At 46.1% G+C, this 20,213-nt stretch overlaps 1 protein-coding gene across 1 annotated transcript in view; it reads right to left on the bottom strand.

Annotated features, from left to right (window-relative positions):
- The window catches only part of LOC138526386 (P2Y purinoceptor 8-like), a 474,410-nt gene extending 454,475 nt beyond the window's left edge, over window positions 1–19,935 (bottom strand). The window contains exon 1 of the mRNA XM_069637063.1: window positions 19,615–19,935. The gene's annotated coding sequence lies outside the window, so the exon portion shown is untranslated. The remainder of the gene's footprint in view (window positions 1–19,614) is intronic.
- Window positions 19,936–20,213: the final 278 nt, after the last annotated feature.

Genomic DNA, 20,213 nt, shown 5'->3' with positions numbered 1-20,213 from the left:
CATGTAGGGCATCCTGATAGCACCTATGCATTTTTGCTGGTGTGTAATTTGTTGGGTGTAAATAATAAAAATGAATGAGTTTGAACCCCACATTAAACAACATATATGTATTTGGAACACACATAGAAACCCATTTATCATCTTCAATTGTCTGATCCATAGTATTCTGCCCTTTTTGTTTTGCAGATGTCGATCCTCCCACTAGCTTTTTAATAATTTTATCATACATAGTTGAGAGCAGGTGACCGTCCGCCTATGTGTCCATAACTGCTGGTTTGTCGGGCAAGGTTTTGAATGTGCCTTTAAATAAATACATACATGTGTCTAATAGAGAAGCCCCCGCCATCTTTGTTAAAAGTTGATAAAGTTATAAACGTTCCTCCTGAAAAAGACCCTGTAGTGCTGTAATCTCCAGTCTGGTTACTGTCTCTGTGTACAATTTGCCAGACGTGATCGATATGGCTACTAAGTATTTAGCTGGTAGTAAAGGGGGATGCAGGCGTGATATGCCTAGTTTAGATGCCATTTTGTCCCAAGCATGGCAAATACATGATCCGTTTTTAGGAGAATACCAAAATGTTAGAAAATGGGCCTGCCCCCACATTTAGAAGTGCCACCATTTTGTTCCATCTGACTCTTGCTTGCCTTCCAGTCCAGACAAAGTCCAGCAATGTGTTCCTAAGGTGTTGGAAACACGCACTAGGAAACTTTCCTGACATATTTCTTATTGGTAATGTTTATAAGTGAAATATGTCAATACGGGGTGCCGCCGCCAGGCTCCTTCTCAGTTTTAAGTAAAAGTGTTATAGTGGCCCCCCTCATAGTTGTGGGCACCACTCCCTTTTCAATAGCTTCCTGGAACTTTCAAAAGCTGCAAGGCTAAGATGCTTGCAAAGGCCTTATAGAATTCTGTTGTGAGGCGGCCATCCAGCCCCGGCACCGTCGGGCGCAAATCTTCTCAATAGTTATAGTGTAAGAATTTCCCGATCAGCCTTATTTTTTCAGTACAAACTAATATTAGCCATGTACTGGACACATTTTGCTATATTTATTTTTCTGTCCTAGCAGTGTATTTTTCGTTTTAAAACTTTACACATATGTCATAAATTTCAGAGGTTTGTTATTTAAGTCTGCTGCTTCGGCTGTAATGGCACATATCCGCTCTTGTCTCTTACCTATATTAGCTAACCGTGCTAACAACGCACACAGTTTATGACCCTCACCATTTTGTCTCACAGCATTTTGGTTTCCCAAATATTTAAGCTGCCTAGTGGCAGTTTCCCTTAACTTTTCTGAGGTCATTGTATCTTATCAAGTATGCTGGTGTAGCCGCACTTAGAATATTTTTTTCTCTAGCTCCCAAAGCTCATGTTCATAATCATCCAAATCTGTTCTAATAACGTGTAAAACGTCCACCGACTTCGAGATACATATTCCCTTTAAATAACATTGATATGTTTCCCACAATGACCCATACCAGTTTACTGGTCCCTCATTACTTGTGAAATATGTCAATATTTCCACCTGGAGGTCACCTTTAAACACATCATCGGCCAGAGCAGCAGGTTTAAATATCCACCTTCTCACAATATGTTTATCAGATGGTATTTCAAACGACATATACATGGAGAGAGATTGGAAGATGTTTGTCAAAGCGTTACACAAAATTCACTCAGTTGTGCCACCACTTTGGAGAGCAGGATAATGTCAATATACAATGAGGTGTCATGCTCCACAGAAGTGTAGAAAGCATAGTATTTAATACTAGGATGTTGGAGCCTCTATAAGTCAACGAAGTCATATAGTTCGCATATTTGCATTATTTTATGTGATGATTTACATTCTGAGCATTGGACTGCAGATGACCTATCTAACCCAGAATTAATACTTGTGTTAAAACTCCTTCCCCATACAATAAGGCTCTTTTCTAATCCCAGGAGTCTGTCCCTCGCTCAATTATAGCACTCGACATATCTACATTCTGAGCATAGCGAGTAATTCGTGTTAATGAATGACCATTAATACCCTCTGTCACAATGAGAAATCTTCCATCATCGCCCCTGAACACCTTTTTCTTTCTGAGTCTGAGAGAGTGATATGTGAATATAGCAACACCTCGTGAATATGAGGAGCTGGAGGTATAATATCTGCGGCATCCCCATATGTGAGCACATTTTGATTCTGTTGTCACCGTCATTTGTGTGTTTTTGTAGGAATGCCACATTTATCTTCTGTCTATGCCTATGCAATAAAAGTTTCCTTGCTTAGAATGGATGATTGCCATGTCTAGAGGGGCTCTTGGAATAGGTTTTGCAGAAGGAACCCTGTGAACTCTTTCAATGATAAATATTTGTGAGAGTTGAATTTGGTCAAATACGTCCATGCGCAGCTGTTCCACAAATAGTTCCGTAGGATCATGATTATTTGATTCTCCTACTCCAATGATTCAGAATTTGTTCCTGCAAGAACGTGTTTCACGATCTTCATTATTGGCAATCACGGATTTCAATATTGAATCTATCTTGCTAGTAACCAAGGATGTTGCTACTGTTCTATCTTCCAGCCCAGATATCCTATTTTCCATTTCATCAAGTCCAGCACTTTGCCTATCTAATCATGGTTTAAGAAGGTCTACTTTGCATGTTAACGCCCCAATGTTTGTGTCCACTTTGCCAATTCCAGCGATGAGTTGTATTAGCATCTCCTTTATTTCAAGTGAAGGATCCAGACTTTCCCCATTGGAGGCACTTTCTTTTGTTTGGTATGATTTTGATGTTGTAGTGGTTATATGTTTCTCAGAGGTAGGGTTAACCTCGAAGGAAACATTTTGCAGATGTTTTCCATGTTTCCCTATGATGATTGACAGTACCTCTACCAGCTCAATATGGCGCAAACCTTAGGGAGCTGCAACAGCAATTCAGTTTAGGGTTCAGAACAAAAAGGGACAACGTTGCTGTACCTCAACACCCTGCACCTCACCCGTGCTTCGTTTGACCACTGTGACCCAGCTCAGGATGTGGGAACGTTCAGAGGCTGAGCGAACTGGCCCAACACATCTGATCCTGTCCTGGCAGTTGTTTGTGAAGTCACACCGTCAGGCCACAGCTGCCACTGCGTCCTCTGCACAATCAGAACTAGAGTTCAAGCAGCAGCTTCAATATACATTCATGGCACTCCAAGTTTGTGAGCTGTCAGAGGTGTCACAGCAGCTCGGAGGAGTTCAGGATTTCCTCACCTCCGACCTCAGTTTCTCGAGTGCTCGAGTACAGAAAGACACTCACTGAGGTCAGATGGACCCCTCCTTGGAAAGCAGACCCAGCACAAAAGTGGATGCCCGCCCCCCAATGTAGCCGACCATGAGTTGCAGCCCACTCATGAGCATGCCCACAATAGCTCTGCTCAACACCAGCACTGCTACACACTCCCCATTCCAGACAAATCCAAGCGCCCAATTTCCATCTGTCGGGGTGCAGCTTCCCTTCTGCAGCATATACCAGTGCCCCAGTAGAATTGACCGATTAAGCAGAATCACTATTGGATATGGTTAGGCACAGCGTCGCTCAGAGAAGATCCGCCATCTTGGCCCCGGCTCTCGAGCACCCTCCCCTCACCTAACTTTTCTATCAAAACAGACTGAAACTACTTTTACCAAGCAGATTATCCATTTTGTAGAAGAAAACCAGAACCTTCAACCCTCCACTTCAAATAGGGTTTGGAGCTGCCTCGAACATTTAAATGGTAGCCACAACAGTGATGGAACTTCTAAGAGAAAAAGTAGATGATTGTTCATCAGTAGCTTTGATCCTCCTTAATCCAACCGTAGGATTTGACAGCGTCAATCATAAGATTATGATATCCCTAATTTAACGAATGGGATTTGGAGAATCTGTTACTAGTCACCTATATATTCCTTCTTATCCAGAAGTCATAAAGCTATGAATCTTGGTCCCATATTGCTCTAGCTTCCATCTGATTACCTGTGAAGTACTGTAAAGTTGATCCCTTTTTGCCTTACTTTTTATTTTTTATCTTAGACTTTTCATTTCATTAAGTTGCAGCAGAGGTTTCCAATGACTGAATTACTTTGATGATGTGCAGTTACTGTCTGAAGAAAGAGAAGAGCCGGTGTTAAAACTGAAAGATTGTTTGAAAACAATAAAGTCATAGATTGATAAAAACTTGATGGATGGATAAAAACTCTTTGAACATCAACCCTACCAAGACAGACGTACTTACCATAAAGGCTAAAACAAATTCATGGAATTCTTGGATCAACCCAGGACCACCTTTAGCTGTCAAGAACTTGGAAATCTGGTTTGACTTAAATGTATTAATTTCCACACATATCTAATGCTATTGAAAAAATGTGTTTTATTATTCAAGTAGACTAAACAGATTTTACTCCATCTTTCATTTCCATATAAGGCTATTGGGGTTACTGAATTCATTTCTGCTCCTTTCAATTTTGGTAATAGTATATATTTGGCCTTACCGAATACTCAAATAAAATGTCTGCATGAGTTCATGCAGCTGCTAAAATTCTGTTAGGACTAATGAGGTCTGATCCTTTCACCTCAGGGTTCAGTTCTTTGCATTGGCTGCCGGGCTGGAAGAGAATAGTATTTAAAACACTTACTCTAGTCCCCATGGATGTAGACAGCAGTATAAAGTCTGTCTTATTTAATCATTTAGGCAGATATTATCCACACTGATCTCTTAGCTCAAGTCAGCTTGCCTTTTGAGGGTTGCTTAATTCAGGAAAGCAAAAATGCGAAGGTCTCTGTGCAGGTAGCTTATCAGTGGAATGCCCTTCCAATATTTCTCTGTCTTGATGACATTGGGCCTAATCACAAGTTTGTCTGTAAAACACTGGCAATACTGTTGTGCCGGTATTACCATTTTCAGGAGGGTGACCGCCGAAAATACTGGCGCATTACAAGTCCTCGGGTGCGCACCCCCCCCTTCCAGGACGTATGTGCTGGTAACACTGATACTGCACACAAACAGCCAGTTACCAGCGCCAGAGGTACCAGTGCCGAAATGACTGGCGATGGAATTATCGGCAACGGAAATAGCATCACCTATGGAACGGGGAACTCACCAGAAGCCATCATGTAAAACACAATACACTCTCAATATCCCATTTCCTTTTGCCATCCAGTGCGAGAAGAGGTCCAAAACATGTTGCATGCAAAGAAGGCAGGTGTCCCTTATGTCTGCCTCAGGAACCCCAAGTTCTCTGAGGCAGAACTGACAGCATTGGTGGACACAGTTGTCCAGCACGCTGATGAGCTGTTTGGGCCTGGACACCGCAAAACCAGCCAACATAGGAAGACTGTCATATGGCGGGAGGTTGTGGACAGCGTGACAGCTGTGGGGATGTGCCCCATACAACCAGGGAATGCCACAAGCGATGGGACGACCTGCCTCTGAGGGTGTCCAACATCATCGCCACCCACAGGAGGGAATCCTTAGCCACAAGAGGAGGGAGGGTCGCACCCCTCTCCCTCATGCCCTGGGAGGAAAGATACAGCTCCATCCTGCACTTGGAGGGCATCAATGGTGTTGGGGCGGCAGAGGCAGGATCGGGACCCAAGATGATGGTGGTAGGTACAAAAAAAACATTTAAATGCCATTCCTGTGTCCAAATACATGCATCCCCATGCAGAGAATCAAACACAAGTCGGACTCAGCAAATGGCCTGACCAAAGACATATGCAAGGGGATGCGGGAAGAAGTAACCATGCAAAGCACAGTTGCCAATATGTACAATCCCATACATGTGTGCTAAGGGAGGACAGAACATAAATCGTATGCCCACTGCACACACAACAGGCCACCTTGGCAAACCAATGTGCAATTTGCAATCCCGCCACCCAAATGTGGATGCACACATTGGACCAAATAGACCAGAGAAGCCTCATGACAAGAGCAGCACACACACAATGTGGCATGAATATGATGCAAGCCCACAGTCATGACACCCAGAATACTAACAGCATGCTCATTATCTTCCCAACAGGCACAGAGTCCTCCAACAGTGAGGCCCCAGGACTGTCATCAGACCCAGCAGCTGCATGCAGACCTGCAAAGGCAAGCAGGCCAAGGCAGCAATGCAGTACAACTGCCACGCCACAGCCACCATCAGCCCCACCACCCACCAGCACCATCAGCCCCACCAGTGCACCATCACCCCCACCATCAGCACCATACGCCCCACTACCAGCACCATCAGCCGCACCACCAGCACCACCAACCCCACCACCAGCAACATCGCCACCATCTCCACCCACTGCTGCATGTGGCACAGCTGCAACCACTGCACCTGTGGTCAGTGGCCCCAGTGTCCCTCCTGTGCTCTCCACACCACCATGGGCACAGCAGCTATCAGGCCACCGTGACGGGTAAGACAACGACGATGCTGACACCACACACCCCTCAGCCTGTTACAGCCCCACGTCACCCCATAGCCACCCACCATTACCACTGCCCAGCCTCTGTAGCATCGATGCACACATGTGTGCAATAGAGGCCCAGAAGGGAGACCTCACTGCCATAGCACAGGAACAGCTACAGGAGATGAGACTCATGAGGGAGTTTTATGCAGGCCTCCAGCCACAGGAGTGCAAAATCCCGAAGCCGTGCCAACGCAGCCCTCCTCACCCTTGCACAAAGAGTGAGGGAGGGGAATCAGATCAGCTCCTCCGCGGTAGAGTTCATGAGATATGCCGCCCATCTCTGTCTGGACACTGCAGTGGTTCATTAAAGCCATTGCAAGCTTTTCAAATTCCTTGCTTGTTAAATCATTTTCTGTGACACTTCGCTGCGATTAATTGCCAAAGATCTGTTTATGGTAGAATGTTTCATATGTGCACTGCTGAAGTTTAAACCACGTGAGCAAGAAGCTGCATGTTATCACTTTTCTTGAAGTACAAAATGAAAATGCTTTTTCAATGCATTTTATTACAATATTTAAACTATTTTGCTGCAACACCTTCAAAGATGCATACTCGCTTTTTAAAGCCATACAGATTCAACTTTGGTTATCTGTTCTGTATCAGCAAATGGGAGATCTCTTTCATTGGACTGAGTCAGAGGCTGGGTATTACAGGGGATGACAGTGTGTGACCAATGCATTATGAGCAATAAAATAGCCCCTACAGTATGCAAAAAGAATAATGCAAGTCACCACAGAGTTCTGCGACCTTCTAAAGTATCGCGGCCTTCGGCCTCGTTCCTCTACTTGCTCACAGAACACCTTGGTGACTTGCAATAACCTTATAATGTACAGCAGGGGGTACTTTACCCCAAATATCAAATCATTTTTGTGAGAACCGCCTGAATTCCTTTGGGGTTGTGGGGGTTTGGTTATTAAACTTCACTAGCTCACTCCTATTCAGGGATGGCATTTGTGCACCCACATTTTTGGAAGTTCATCAACCGCCACTGAAAGCTGGCTGATCTTGCTCCACTCTTCCCTCCTGCCATGGTTGTTTTCAGCTGCTCTTCCAATGAGTATGCCCCAGTGCCTGTCACTCATCGCCCCCTTCTGACATGCCCCATGTGCCCAGCGATGTGCCAGGATTGGGTGGGAAGCTCTCTATTTACATTTGCAACTTCTGCGTTGTAATGAGACAGTACCACCCTATGAGAGACTTAGGGCCTCATTCCGAGTTGGGCGGTAAGGGATACTGGGCACCCTTAAGGAGACCGGTGCCGGCTATCCCTTACTGCCCAATTCCGAGGTCCCTTAGCGGGAACCGCAAAGGACGTGTGGTCTGACCACACGTTCTTTACGGGTCCCGCTAAGGGAACAGGGCGCTAATTACGGGCCTGATGTTAGCAGGCCCGTAATTACCGCCTTCCCCATTCCCATTGAGCCTTATGGGGGCTCAAATTGGAATGGGGAATGGCTGGTTGAATGGGGACTTACCGGGTCCTCCAGGGTCGGAATGACCCGGTAAGTGCCCATCCAACCAGACCGGACCCAGTATTGGAGGCAGCCATGGCTAATAGCGCCATGGCTACCTCCAATCTCGGAATGAGGCCCTTAACCTGGACAGCTCCTGTAAGGCTAAACAGTCAGGCCTGGTTAATCAATGTCAGATCTTTGTATATTTGAAACGTCTGTGTATACCAAAGAGTGATTCCTACTCAAAGGGTTCCTAAAGAAACCAAATGTTTTCTAATAGCCAGGTATAATGTATAAAACCCTAAACTGGAACCTTGTTGCGCCATCAGTGTATTTTGTCTTTCATTTTGTCCTACCTGGGTTCGTCTTAGATCTGACCCTGGAGTTTGACAGGGTTCTAAACCATAAAGTGCACCCCAGAAGAACGTAGGTTCCCCAGCACAGGAATCACACAATGTGCCATTAGTTATACTCCTGAAGAAAAGAAGTATAGGTGAGAGGAAGAACGCACATAGGGCTGGCAGGAAGGTGTGTGTCATGTGAAGATGGCGGAAATGACCAGTTACAACAGCAGGCTCGTGGGCTAGGTAAACATGAACCAATTGTTGGAAGAATAGCTCCATTCCATCATGGCCACTAGGGATGTCAGTAAATAGTGTAGGGGCTATCAGGGTCACTTTCAGGGCAACCAGGGGTGGGGAGGGCTCGCTTATTGAGGATTAATGGTTTTAGGTTAAGTTTCCTTACAACACTACCGTTTGTCATTCGCTCTTATTCCCTTCAAGAGTGGCTCCTGATATTCTCACTGGCTCTGCCTTCATTTGCCCAATCCCCACTCTTCCCATTAAAGATCTGGGCTTGCTGGCTCTATCGTTGACCTCGAATTGCTTGTCTCAGTGTTCTTGCTTCGTTCTCTTGCCCTGAGGATACTCCCTGCCCTGCGGTCCCCCAGTTCAGATGCTGCCACGGTTATGCCACGGTTATTCCCCATTCCCGTGCTCTTATCAACATGCGCCTGCTCTCCTGTAGGTTGTTGCTAGGGCTATTGGTTCTCATTTCCACTAGAGACACTTTGGCCTGCTACCTTTCTCCATTCTAGCGCATTCCCTGAGAAGATGTGTACCTCATTATTCCCCATTCAGCCACCTTTGGGAGTCTGGCACTTCCATTTTCCCTGCAACATTAGTTAGGCTGAGTGGACCAGCCGGGATTCGAACCTGTGACCCTGTAGCTAAGCACAGGCCCCTGTAGTGGATGCATTTGTCCACTGAGCCGCAGTCCCGGCTATCAAGTTGACGAGTCCAAAACCTTTGAGACAGCCAGGTACTTTATTACGGGGAGGCTTAAACCTGAGAAGAATGTACTTACAATGGCCAGAACCTGCAACAACGGTGATATTGGTATTTTGCAGTGCTCGTGGATTGCTGGTTCATCGTCCTTAGCTTCTTCCCTCGTTCCTCTGGACTCACTCCACATATATAGTCAGATAATGATAAGTTAGGATCCAGTGGATTGTCGTCTGGATGCACTCCCCAGTGCGACACTACTGGACGCGTCTCGGAAAGTGACACCTTTAAAGTTCACCAGGTGTCTACCAACTTTTAGGAGCCCCCTGGAAGAGGGTGTTTTAGTTAATAATATGGTGGACTAGATAACAGCAGCCTGCAGGAGTGCCCGGTGGCCCCCTGCTTTTATATGTTGTAAACTCTTACGCAGCATCAGGCAGCTGGAAATAATTCATGCAAGGGAGTGTGGAATATGGATATGGCCATATATGGTCAAGAGCCACCTATTTGGTATTTAAAACTGCTGGCCCGTCCTGAAATTTTTCCCAAGAAGAAGCCGGTGAAGTCGTCCGCCACCACTGATCAGGGTGCTGTGAAAACGTTTGAATGGATGTAGCTCAGTGTTTGAGGCTAATACCCATTCCCCTTAAACCTAACCCTCCATAAATCTGATAGAGAGGATAGCTCAGCGGCAACGTGCTCGCCTTAAAAGCGAGACAACATGAAGCAACACAGGTTCGATCCCTGGGTCCGCGCTTAGAAACCTCTGGGTATTTAAGCGCGTTATAAATACACAACTAAGACAAAAACAATTACGCAACAAAAAAAAAATAGGTCTGCTCCAAGTTCTGTTTCGTTTATAGGAGAAGATGCCTACCTTAGGACTGAGTGCAGTTGCCCTATTAATAAAGCTGTTAGACCTGCCAAGATTTTCTGCTGGCGAAACCCCTCCCGGGATCTTAGGGAACCGCTTATCTGCCGTCTATTGGAACTGAGACCAAGACTGATGGTGTCTGATCACTAAAAGCTGAGCTGAAATCTCAACAGCCATTGGCTCTCGTGCTCAATAGCCCCAGTCAAAGATGTGCCCTTATTATTATTTTTTTTATTGAAAATAGGCTGGTTACAAACCTTATACATAGAATAATACAAAGAAACAAAGAAACAAATAAATATCCAATACATCAAATACATCAAAACATCTACTAACATCAACAGAATCCATATTTCAAATACATTAATAAAGTCATTGGCCCTCATTACGACCCTGGCGTTGGACCATGGTGCTAATAGCACCATGGTCCATGCCAGTAACTTACCGACTCCGCCATGGCGGAATGGGGAATTACCGACCCATTCCGAGGTTGGTGGGGCGGTAATTCCCCATGCCGCCATGGCCCTTCCCCATTCCCATTCCCATTTTCGCCCCATAGGGCTCAATGGGAATGGGGAAGGCGCTTAGTACGGTGCTGCAAATTGCGGCACCGTACTTAGCACCAAGGTCCCTTTGCGGGTTGGTCCTCGTAATCAGGCGTTAAGGGTTTAACGGCGCCGCCGCCTTTTAGGGCGCCGTTTACCCCTTAACGCCTGGGTTGTAATGAGGGCCATTATTTAGACGATCTTACACATCACACATTATCTAAAATACGTCGCTCAATTTCATCTGCTTTAAAAAGCCAATCACTCTAAATAGTAATGATGTAGGCTGACCTCCCAGCATAAAACTCAAAGAATCAGTATCATTTACAAACATGCCAAATAGTTCCTCCCTTTTTACTTGGAGGTGTGGGCATTTTACCATCAAGTGCTTCAATGTTTCTGGATTTCCATTGCAGAAGCAGCATGTCATTGACTGCGTTGCACTGCTGGTGTATATGATCTCTTTGGTTTGAATAAGATTAAATCAGATTCTTAAAAAGGTGTGTAAAACTTGATGGTCAGGGCATTGATCTAAATAAATCAGTATACTAGCCCTTTTTTGTTCTCTAGGCACAAATCCAAATGGAGCTTATACTTCTTTCTCGTGTCACAAGTACCACGCCAAATCATCTCAGTTTTTGCTTCACCATTAACGGGTCAGATGTCAAATTTACCAAATTAACATTATAAAATTCCATAATGTCGGAGCATCTCTTTTTAAAGTTCATGAAACAGCTGTTATTAAAATCTTCTAGATCTTTACCGACTGCCGGGTTTAAGGAGTCGGGATCCGCACAATAAAGTTTCCTGTACAGTGCCAGTTGCTCCCAGGAAACCAGACAAGACAGTGATGCCAGACCCACCTCGTATCGCAGAATTTCCTGTATAGTGCCCTATTTCCTGGAAACCAGACAAGACAGTGAGGTCAGACCCAACTCGTATCGCAGAATTTCCTGTATAGTGCCAGCTACTTGCCGGAAACCAGACATATAGTGAGGTCAGACCCAACTCGTATTGCAGAATGTTCTGTATAGTGCCAGCTACTTGCCGGAAACCAGACAAGACAGTGAGGTCAGACCCAACTTGTTTCATAGAAGTTCCTGGACAGTGCCGGCTACTTCCAGGAAGCCAGACAAGACAGTGAGGTCAGACCCAACTTGTATCGCAGAATTTCCTGTACAGTGCTAGCTACTTGCCGGAAACCAGACAAGACAGTGAGGATCGACCCAACTCGTATTGCAGAATTTCCTGTACAGTGCCAGCTACTTGCAGGAAACCAGACAAGACAGTGAGGTCAGAGCCAACTAGTATTGCAGAATTTCCTGTACAGTGCCAGCTACTTCCAGGAAACCAGACACAGCAGTGTGGTCAGACTCAACTCATATTGCAGAATTTCCTGTAGGGTGCCAGCAACTTGCCCGAATCCAGATAAGACAGTGGGCCTCATTCCGAGTACGGCGCTAACCAATGGCGCTATTAACGCCTTGGTTGACACCGTACCCGGACCGGCAGCGCCTTGGTGGATGGCGGAATCACCGCCCCATTCCAAGGTTGGCGGGGCGGTAATTCCCCATTCACCAAGGCTCTTCCCAATTCCCAAATGAGCCCCCATAGGGCTCAATGGGAATGGGGAAGATGCAAATAACGGTGACCGTTCATTACGGTCACCGTTATTGGCTTGGAGGCCCCTTTGCGCCCTCGACTTTAACACCTGCTCAAAGCAGGCGTTAAGGGCGAGGGCGCAAAGGGAACTCGGAGTATGGCGGTAAGGGATCACCGCCACCGGTCTCGTTACCGGTGGCCGCTATCCCTTACCGCCATACTCGGAATGACGCCCAGTGAGATCAGACCCAACTCGTATCACAGAATGACTGCCGGCACACAGTTAGGCAACGACAGAGCCTTATGGAAACTTAATCCCTCAAAGCTTTGTAATTCAAATTGTTCAGATAGTGAAGACATTTCCAGACCATATAATATCAAGGGAATTGCTTTCTGATTATAAAACAAAAGCAGTGGACATATCGAAAACCTGCAGTGCTCCCTAGAAAGAAATAGCATCTGTGCCCCCAGTTGTTTACATTTGGCCCAAATAATACTTTTTCTTACACTTAACTTGGAAAGTCTTACTAATGTGAACCCCAAATATTTAATTGAATATACAACATACAGAACATTCTTGCCCATGAACCATTTAAAGTGTATTTGTTGTGCCCTTATTGCTGGGAGAGAGGACCTGTAGAACCCCGAAATACCTCCAAACACCTGGACATGAAAACCTACACTGAGCAAGTGGGACACCGAATTGGTCACCCGCGGACATGGAAAAAGTTTAGTGAGCCCGTGAAGTCTTGTGATCTCAGGTGATCTTTTTCCTAACGCTTAGTGAGCTTTGAACTCCTATACCTAGAGGCTTTAAGTTTTGACCATTACCACTATGCCTTCATGCATGTGACCATGCTAAGCGCATCTAACACATATGCAGTATGTTAAAAGTGATTCTGTTTGGACATTCCTAGGCAGACTTTGCTGCAGCATTACCCTGTGTCTCAAACCAACCCACTCCACTTCTGAGAGCTCATACTCCTGGATGCTTCCAATGGGTGGGCAAGAGACAGCTGGAGGAGCCTTGTTTGACTGACCTGGGAACGTTACTCTGCCTCTACCCTAGTGCTGGTAGAGAAATCATGACACTAAGGGCCTCATTACACGGATGGCGGTAAGGGTTTACTGGTACCGGTATTTTACCGGTACCGGTAAATCCTTACCGCCTTACTACGAGGTCCCTCTGCGGGTTGGGGAATTTAACGCCTGCTTTTTGCAGGCGTTAAAAACCAACCCGCAAAGGGACCAGGGAGCTAATTACGGCACCGCAATTTGCGGTACCGTAATTAGCGCCTTCCCCATTCCCATAGAGTCCTATGGGGCAAAAATGGGAATGGGGAAGGGCAATGGTGGAAGGGTGAATTACCGCGCCGCCAACCTTGGAATAGGGCGGTAATTCCCCTTTCCACCAAGGCGGTGCTGGTATTTTACCGGCATGAACCATGGCGCCAATAGCGCCATGGTTCACCGCCATCCGTGTAATGAGGCCCTAAGTGTCAGTGGCCCTCATTACGACCCTGGCGGATTTTTTCCGCCATCGGCGGACTTTTCCGCCATGGCGCAAAGTCCCTTTACGCCATGGCGGATGGCGGACTTACCGCCCCATTCCGAGGTTGGCGGGGCGGTAAGTCCCCATTGACCCATTTACCCTTCCCCATTCCCATTTCGGCCCCATAGGGCTCAATGGGAGTGGGGAAGGTGTTAATTACGCCACCGTACACTACGGTGGCGTAATTAACACCGAGGTCCCATAGCGCCATGGATTTTTACGCCCGCAAAAAGCGGGCGGAAAAGTGACCATGGCGCTCTGGAAACTCGTAGTTGGCGGTAAGGGGTCGGCGCAGCTAACGCTGGCGTAAACCCCTTACCGCCAGGGTCGTAATGAGGGCCAGTGAATTAATTATCAGCCAAGCTTTTTGCTATTACCCTTTGTACATTTTCAAAAGACTTTACCAAAAGGTTTGCCTTATGTAACTTAATTGGATTGACGCAGGGGTAAAATGTCAAGTTGCAAGCTATTAGACAGGCATAAAATGTTTCTCGCCTTCTCTCTTCTACACATGCACACTACTCCATTTCTTACTCGCCAAGAGTGGATTATCATGCGCCAAAGGGCTAGTGGCGAGGCAGATTGTGAGGACTGCTTGACAGCTCATTTATCCTTCTGTATTTTTATCTGTAAACCTCTGGTTTACCCACAATGTACGTGCGCATTTGGTTTTTGTTTTGATTTCTGGGTTGTGTTTAATCACCGCACAAAGGGAGTCACAGCTAAGGCGATAGTGGGAGGAATGAGAGAGACAGAGACAGAGATAGAGATAGAGAGAGAGAGATAGAGAGAGAGAGAGTATGCAGCATGAAACATGCTCTTTTGTGTGCCTTTCCCCTGCAGGTCATATCCATCTGCTCTCTGTGGGATGCAGTGTGCATGCGTAACGCCCACTGCCGATATCACAGCAGAATGTGGGAAGCAGGAGAAAGCAGGGACTCCTAGATTGTGCGCTGTCATAAGAGCATCTATCTTGCTTCCTTTCAGCCGCACAGTTTGGGAGGCTCCAGAGCCAGGGTTGTCCAAATCCAGGCCTTGAGGGCCAGATCCATATCGCATTTTCAGGATACCCCTCGTTAATATTCATAAAATACATTTGCATACAATGGGCCTCATTACGAGGTGGGTTGTAAGGGGTTAACGGCGCCGGTAAGGGTACCGGAGCCGTTAACCCCATACTGCCCTATTACGAGGTTCCCTTGTGGGACTCGCTCTGAACATCTGGTTTCACCAGACGTCTTTAGCGGGTCCCGCGAGGGGGCCAGCATGCTAACAACGGGCCTGTCATTAACGGTTCCATTGTTAGCATGCTTCCCATTCCCATTGAGCCCTATGGGTACTCAAATGGGAATAGGGATGGTCCGGGTCCTGGCTCCCTGAATGGGGAAATACTAGGCCCTCCAAGGTCGGAATGGCCCGGTATTTCATTCAGGGAACCCGGACCCGAGTTTGGAGGCAGCCATGCCCTTATTAAGGGCATGGCTTCCTCCAAACTCGTAATGAGGCCCAATGAGTCTAAATGCACACAAATCTTCTCTCATGAATATTATTGAGGGATATCCTGAAAACCCATCAGGTTTCCAGCCCTCGAGGCCTGGAGTTGGACATCCACCAGCAGAGACGTGTGATGTTCCTGCTTTCCTCCTACCCTGCAGGTTTTCATAGTTAGCAGGGCCTGAGGTCAGAGTAGTCTAGGTGCACAGCAGGGATACTCTGGGTGTCTGACACATACTCTCCAATCCCCATTCCTGCATCTTTTCAGTCTCATCGTAGACAGCAACGCCGAGGAAGTAGAGGGGGCAGCTGGGGTGCAAGGAAGACGCAATAAAGCACCCTTGCCTTACCCAGCCACCTTCCCAGTCCTTTTGGGGAAGTCAGCGGGGCCGGGCTGGAGCCAAGGGGTGCATGGACAATGCGCCCCTCTCCCAGACCGGTGGTGCTTTGGCCACACAAGCTGCCTCCCCGCTCCCTTCGCCTGAGACACGCAGGTTGCCTGCTCAGCCAAAGGCGTTTGCAATGCAAAGTCAAAACTGTGTGCTCTGCGTGCAGTTTGACAAAGCCATGGAGTACTTGCTCTTTTCTGACACGCATTAATGAGAGAGATTAATCTCTAGCCCGACATCTTGTTGAAATGGGGGTTGGAGAAAAACATGTTGCTTTGCTTTTGAATTGTTGTGCCCTAAACACGTGGCTGTTCGCCTGATGTGACCTTATTGAACACTAGTCTCAAACCACAGACATGTAGAAACCTTCTTGCCTCAGCATCTGTGGAAGTCTGAATGCTGATGTCCCTCTGCCGCCTGCTTCTGCTAAGTATGTGTAACTGGTTGCAACAGCGCCCTGATGCCCTTGGAAGTGGAAAGGTCCATCCAAAACTGTAGTACTGCAAAAATCAGAGACTTTTGTTCCTCAATTTTTCAGTAATTGAGACCCTCATTTTGTGTTAGGAAGATTTGTAAAAATATTCACTGCATGTGGAAATCACTGTTACCTTATTCAGTAACTCTTCAAATCCAATGGATTACAAAAAAAAAAACCCTGAACCCTAGCCCCTGTTTGGTGTTAACGGATGAAGATTGTTTCAGAAATACTACTTGTGGTGTGTGCATTTTTCTTGTGCTTTTCTTATATCCATTTCCACCCTAATTATGAGGGTGCTAACGGACTGTGTACAGTTTCTTTTTATGTAAATGCACACGAGGGTCAATTCTGACCCTCGTGTGCATTGCATAGCAAAGGGGGCGAGGCTATAGGCATCAGTGATGCCCACTGTTTCACTCCCATGACCCTAGAAAACATATTTTGCACTTCCATTCAGTGCCAGGACAAAAATTCGGTAACTTCAAGGGATTTTGTATAATGTTTAACTCCACTTCTTGGTTCGAGAAAAAACAAGTGTAGTACAATAAAATAGGTTTCTGATATCATGATATGATATGTTTATTTATATAGTGCCTATACACAATGTGTTTCAAAGCGCTTCAAGGCAAGGGAGGGAACAAGGGAAAATACAATGGGCCTCATTATGAGGTTGGAGGTAGCCATGGCGCTATTAGCGCCATGGCTGCCTCCAAACTCGTTCCAACTCCACCCTGGTGAATGGAGCAATTACCGGTCCATTCCAAGGTTGGCGGGACCGTTAATTCCCCATTCACCAGGGCCCTTCCCCATTCCCATTTGAGCCCCCATAGGGTTCAATGGGAATGGGGAAGGCGCTAATAACGGTACCGCAAATTGCGGTACCGTTATTAGCTCCAGAGTCCCTTTGCGGGTCCCGTCCGTAACGCCTGGAAAAACCAGGCCTTAAGGGAGGACCCGCAAAGGGAACTCGTAGTAGGGCGGTAAGGGATTACCGGCACCGGTGCCCTTACCGGTGCCGGTAATCCCTTACCGCCCACCTCGTAATGAGGCCCAATGACATTCTTACAGGCCATGAACAGTAAGGATGCGAAATGAACTATCGTACTCGGACTGACGACATTTCAGATAGTGCAAGAGATAAAACATAGATAAGGAACATCACACACTGGTACATTACTGCATGAGGTATTCCTGTGGAATAGCTAATGCGATGATTGTGCCAGGGCCCAGATCAGACGGGAGATAAAAACAGGCGGTAAAGACAGTTAAAATGCCATCTACCAGAAAAGGTCCCTATTGTACACTAGGTGTCCGAGGAGCATTGCTCCAACCACCCAGTGCACTTCTATTTCCTTTTTTCTTTTATAATAATTTTTTACTGTGATTAAAGGATCTGAATTGATTTTATATTCTGGAACATTTTATGCAAGACTTTAATTTCTTTGTAAGAAAAGTTGACGACTTTTTAACCAATTGCTTCGTATTTTTCGGACTGTTTTATGCACTGTATAGTCGTTGAATTTGTACTTATGTTAAAATGTAATACAATATTGAAAGGTTGATTTCATTAATCAAAACAATAAAACAGGCAGTATTTAAGAATACCTCCAGTTTTCTGTACGGGCAAACTCATAATGAAATCCTAATTGTTTACTGTGTGTTTCATGGTATCAGTGGATGACATCCTCAGACTGCAGTCAGAAGCCAAAACCACGGACCAATGAATGCCCTGGACAAGCCTGCATTATTACAAGGCCTCGCCATTGGCAGGTGAATAGTAGCCACATTTCAATGAACACAACATCGAATAATTGTACAACTGAATCATACCACACAACTACCTGGTCTAGTACAGGGAACATTAGCACCTTGTGGCAGCTCCCCTTCTAGAACTGGGTATATAATTCCCTCCCTAAGCTATATCGCCTGCTTTTAACCTCTGGGTGCGCCCGCTCCATTATTTCTAAGTCTACATGAATTCTTCTTCCATTCCTGTTATACCCTATCGCTGTCTCGTCTTGTTATACAGCCCGCTGTTGCTTCCTAGAGAGGTTTGCAGTACATACAATGTAGCACAGACATTAATGCTAACACGTCAAGTCAGAAATGAGGGAAGCGCTGTCATGTTGTTGGATGAGAGGCCGGCCATGTAACGTAATGGTGCGTACACAGTTGGGGCATGGGGAGAACATGTCACCCTCTTCGACTTCACTCCATCCCCCATTGAAAGTGATATTGCAATCTCTCTGTTGCCGCACTGACAACCGCTAATGGCGAACAGCCAACCACCTCACATGGCCCCTAATTCAGGGAGGTCAACTGGGAGCCCACTCTACATACACAGCTTTCCTCTACTCTCAACACACCCCACACAAATCTTGAACACCCCATCCCCCGCCACACTCCCTCCCGGATACAGGCTATTGACATATTTCATGTATCTAACCAATGAAACAAAATGAAATACAGTTGTGATCTTTTCAAGTGCTGCTGGGGCTCTCCTGTTGGCCAATGAAAGGGCTTGGGGTTCATCCTAATTCAGAGGACACACCATAGAATGCATTGTTGCCCCATGCTTGACCTATTGTGCCGGCAGTGAAGACCAGTACAAGCTGGTGAGAAGTGGGGGAGTCTACGGCCCTAGAATCAGATTGCCTCTCCTAGAGCATATGAGTACGGCCAAATATTCCAGTGCTGTGCTTTCACTCTCGGGAGGATAGCTTAGGGGCAACATGCTCGCCTTGGAAGCAAGACGACATGGAGCAATACAGATTCGATCCCCGCGTCCATGCTTAGAAACCTCTGGGTATCAAGCGTGTTCTAAATAACCTATCATATCATATCACTTAAACACACAAACTCTGGGGCCAGAGGTCTTGGTTATCATCAATGGGACAATTTAGACTGAAGCCTGATACCAATGAATTTTGATAGAAAATAGCAGGGCCGAAAAAGTGGTGTCCAATTGAGATGGTGTCATCTGGACACCCAACTGGTGAGGCCATGTAACGTCGGGGTTGCAGTTGAGAAGGTTTCTGGAACTAAAGTCTTGCCGCCTTAAAGGTGGGACCCGAAACCTCTTCTGTTAAGCTTCCAACTAGCCACTTGGCTCCTAGCCTGATGTGCCTTGTACAGAAAGAATACTAATTGTTGGACATTTTGCCTCCTTACGGCATTCGACTTGCCAAGTGAATGCATTATTTATTTATTCATAAATAAATAAATCCATTGTGCATCAAAATGAATAGATGAAAGTGCCTCAATGTTCTCATTGTAGAAATGCCTTCAAGAGCTGCTAATGAGCAGGCAGCCACGTAGTAAAAACCACGAGAAGGAACTTTTGCTGAAGAAAACGCACACTCGTATTTTAATTAATGTTTCTGTGCAGTAGGGAGACAGCATGTGGAAGCGTGAACACTAACGCCAAGATAAACAGCACTCGAGTATTGGGAATAAAGCCAGCCGTGTTTTGGCGCGCTTACCCGCTCTTCCCTCTGTCCCGTCCTTGTCCACTCAGTCTCTCAGAGGAAGAAGGTCAAATGTCAGCGCGCGTCGCCCCTCCAGCCTCCGGAAACGATAAGGTGTTTTGCAATTGAGCCGCCAGTGAAAGAGACGCCGATGTATTCCTTCTTCAAAACTCTGCATTTGCCAGATACAAAAGGATCTTTTCAAGTGGCAGGACCTGTACAAGTCTACAAGTCTCTCCTCGCTTATCTTGTACAGCTTCCTAACCTAACATTGATTTGTGTAAGGCCAATATAATTTACACGCAGTGTTTCCTCAGAGCGACTGCTACGAGCGATAACGGAAGCTCAGTTAAGGTGCTTCCTGTTTCGCTGTGAAAAGTACTTGATGCAAGTGTAAGGAGGAGCCTCCTAAATATGTGGCTGTGACTTGAAGTTTCAAGTGATTAAAAACTGCAACAAAATAAGCTGTATCTTACCCAAGGGACGCAAGGGCAAAAGCGAAGCAATGGACTGCCACAAGACCGGTTGTCCTTCTGGTTTATTTTATTTTATTTTTAATTTATTGGTGTATTATATACAGGCCCAAGATCGCACAAAGGCTTCAAGGCCCTGAA

Source organism: Ambystoma mexicanum, chromosome 7p (assembly GCF_040938575.1).
Source record: "Ambystoma mexicanum isolate Mex_15411 chromosome 7p, UKY_AmexF1_1, whole genome shotgun sequence".
Classification (NCBI taxonomy): domain Eukaryota; kingdom Metazoa; phylum Chordata; class Amphibia; order Caudata; family Ambystomatidae; genus Ambystoma; species Ambystoma mexicanum.
This window is presented reverse-complemented; position numbering and strand designations above follow the sequence as displayed.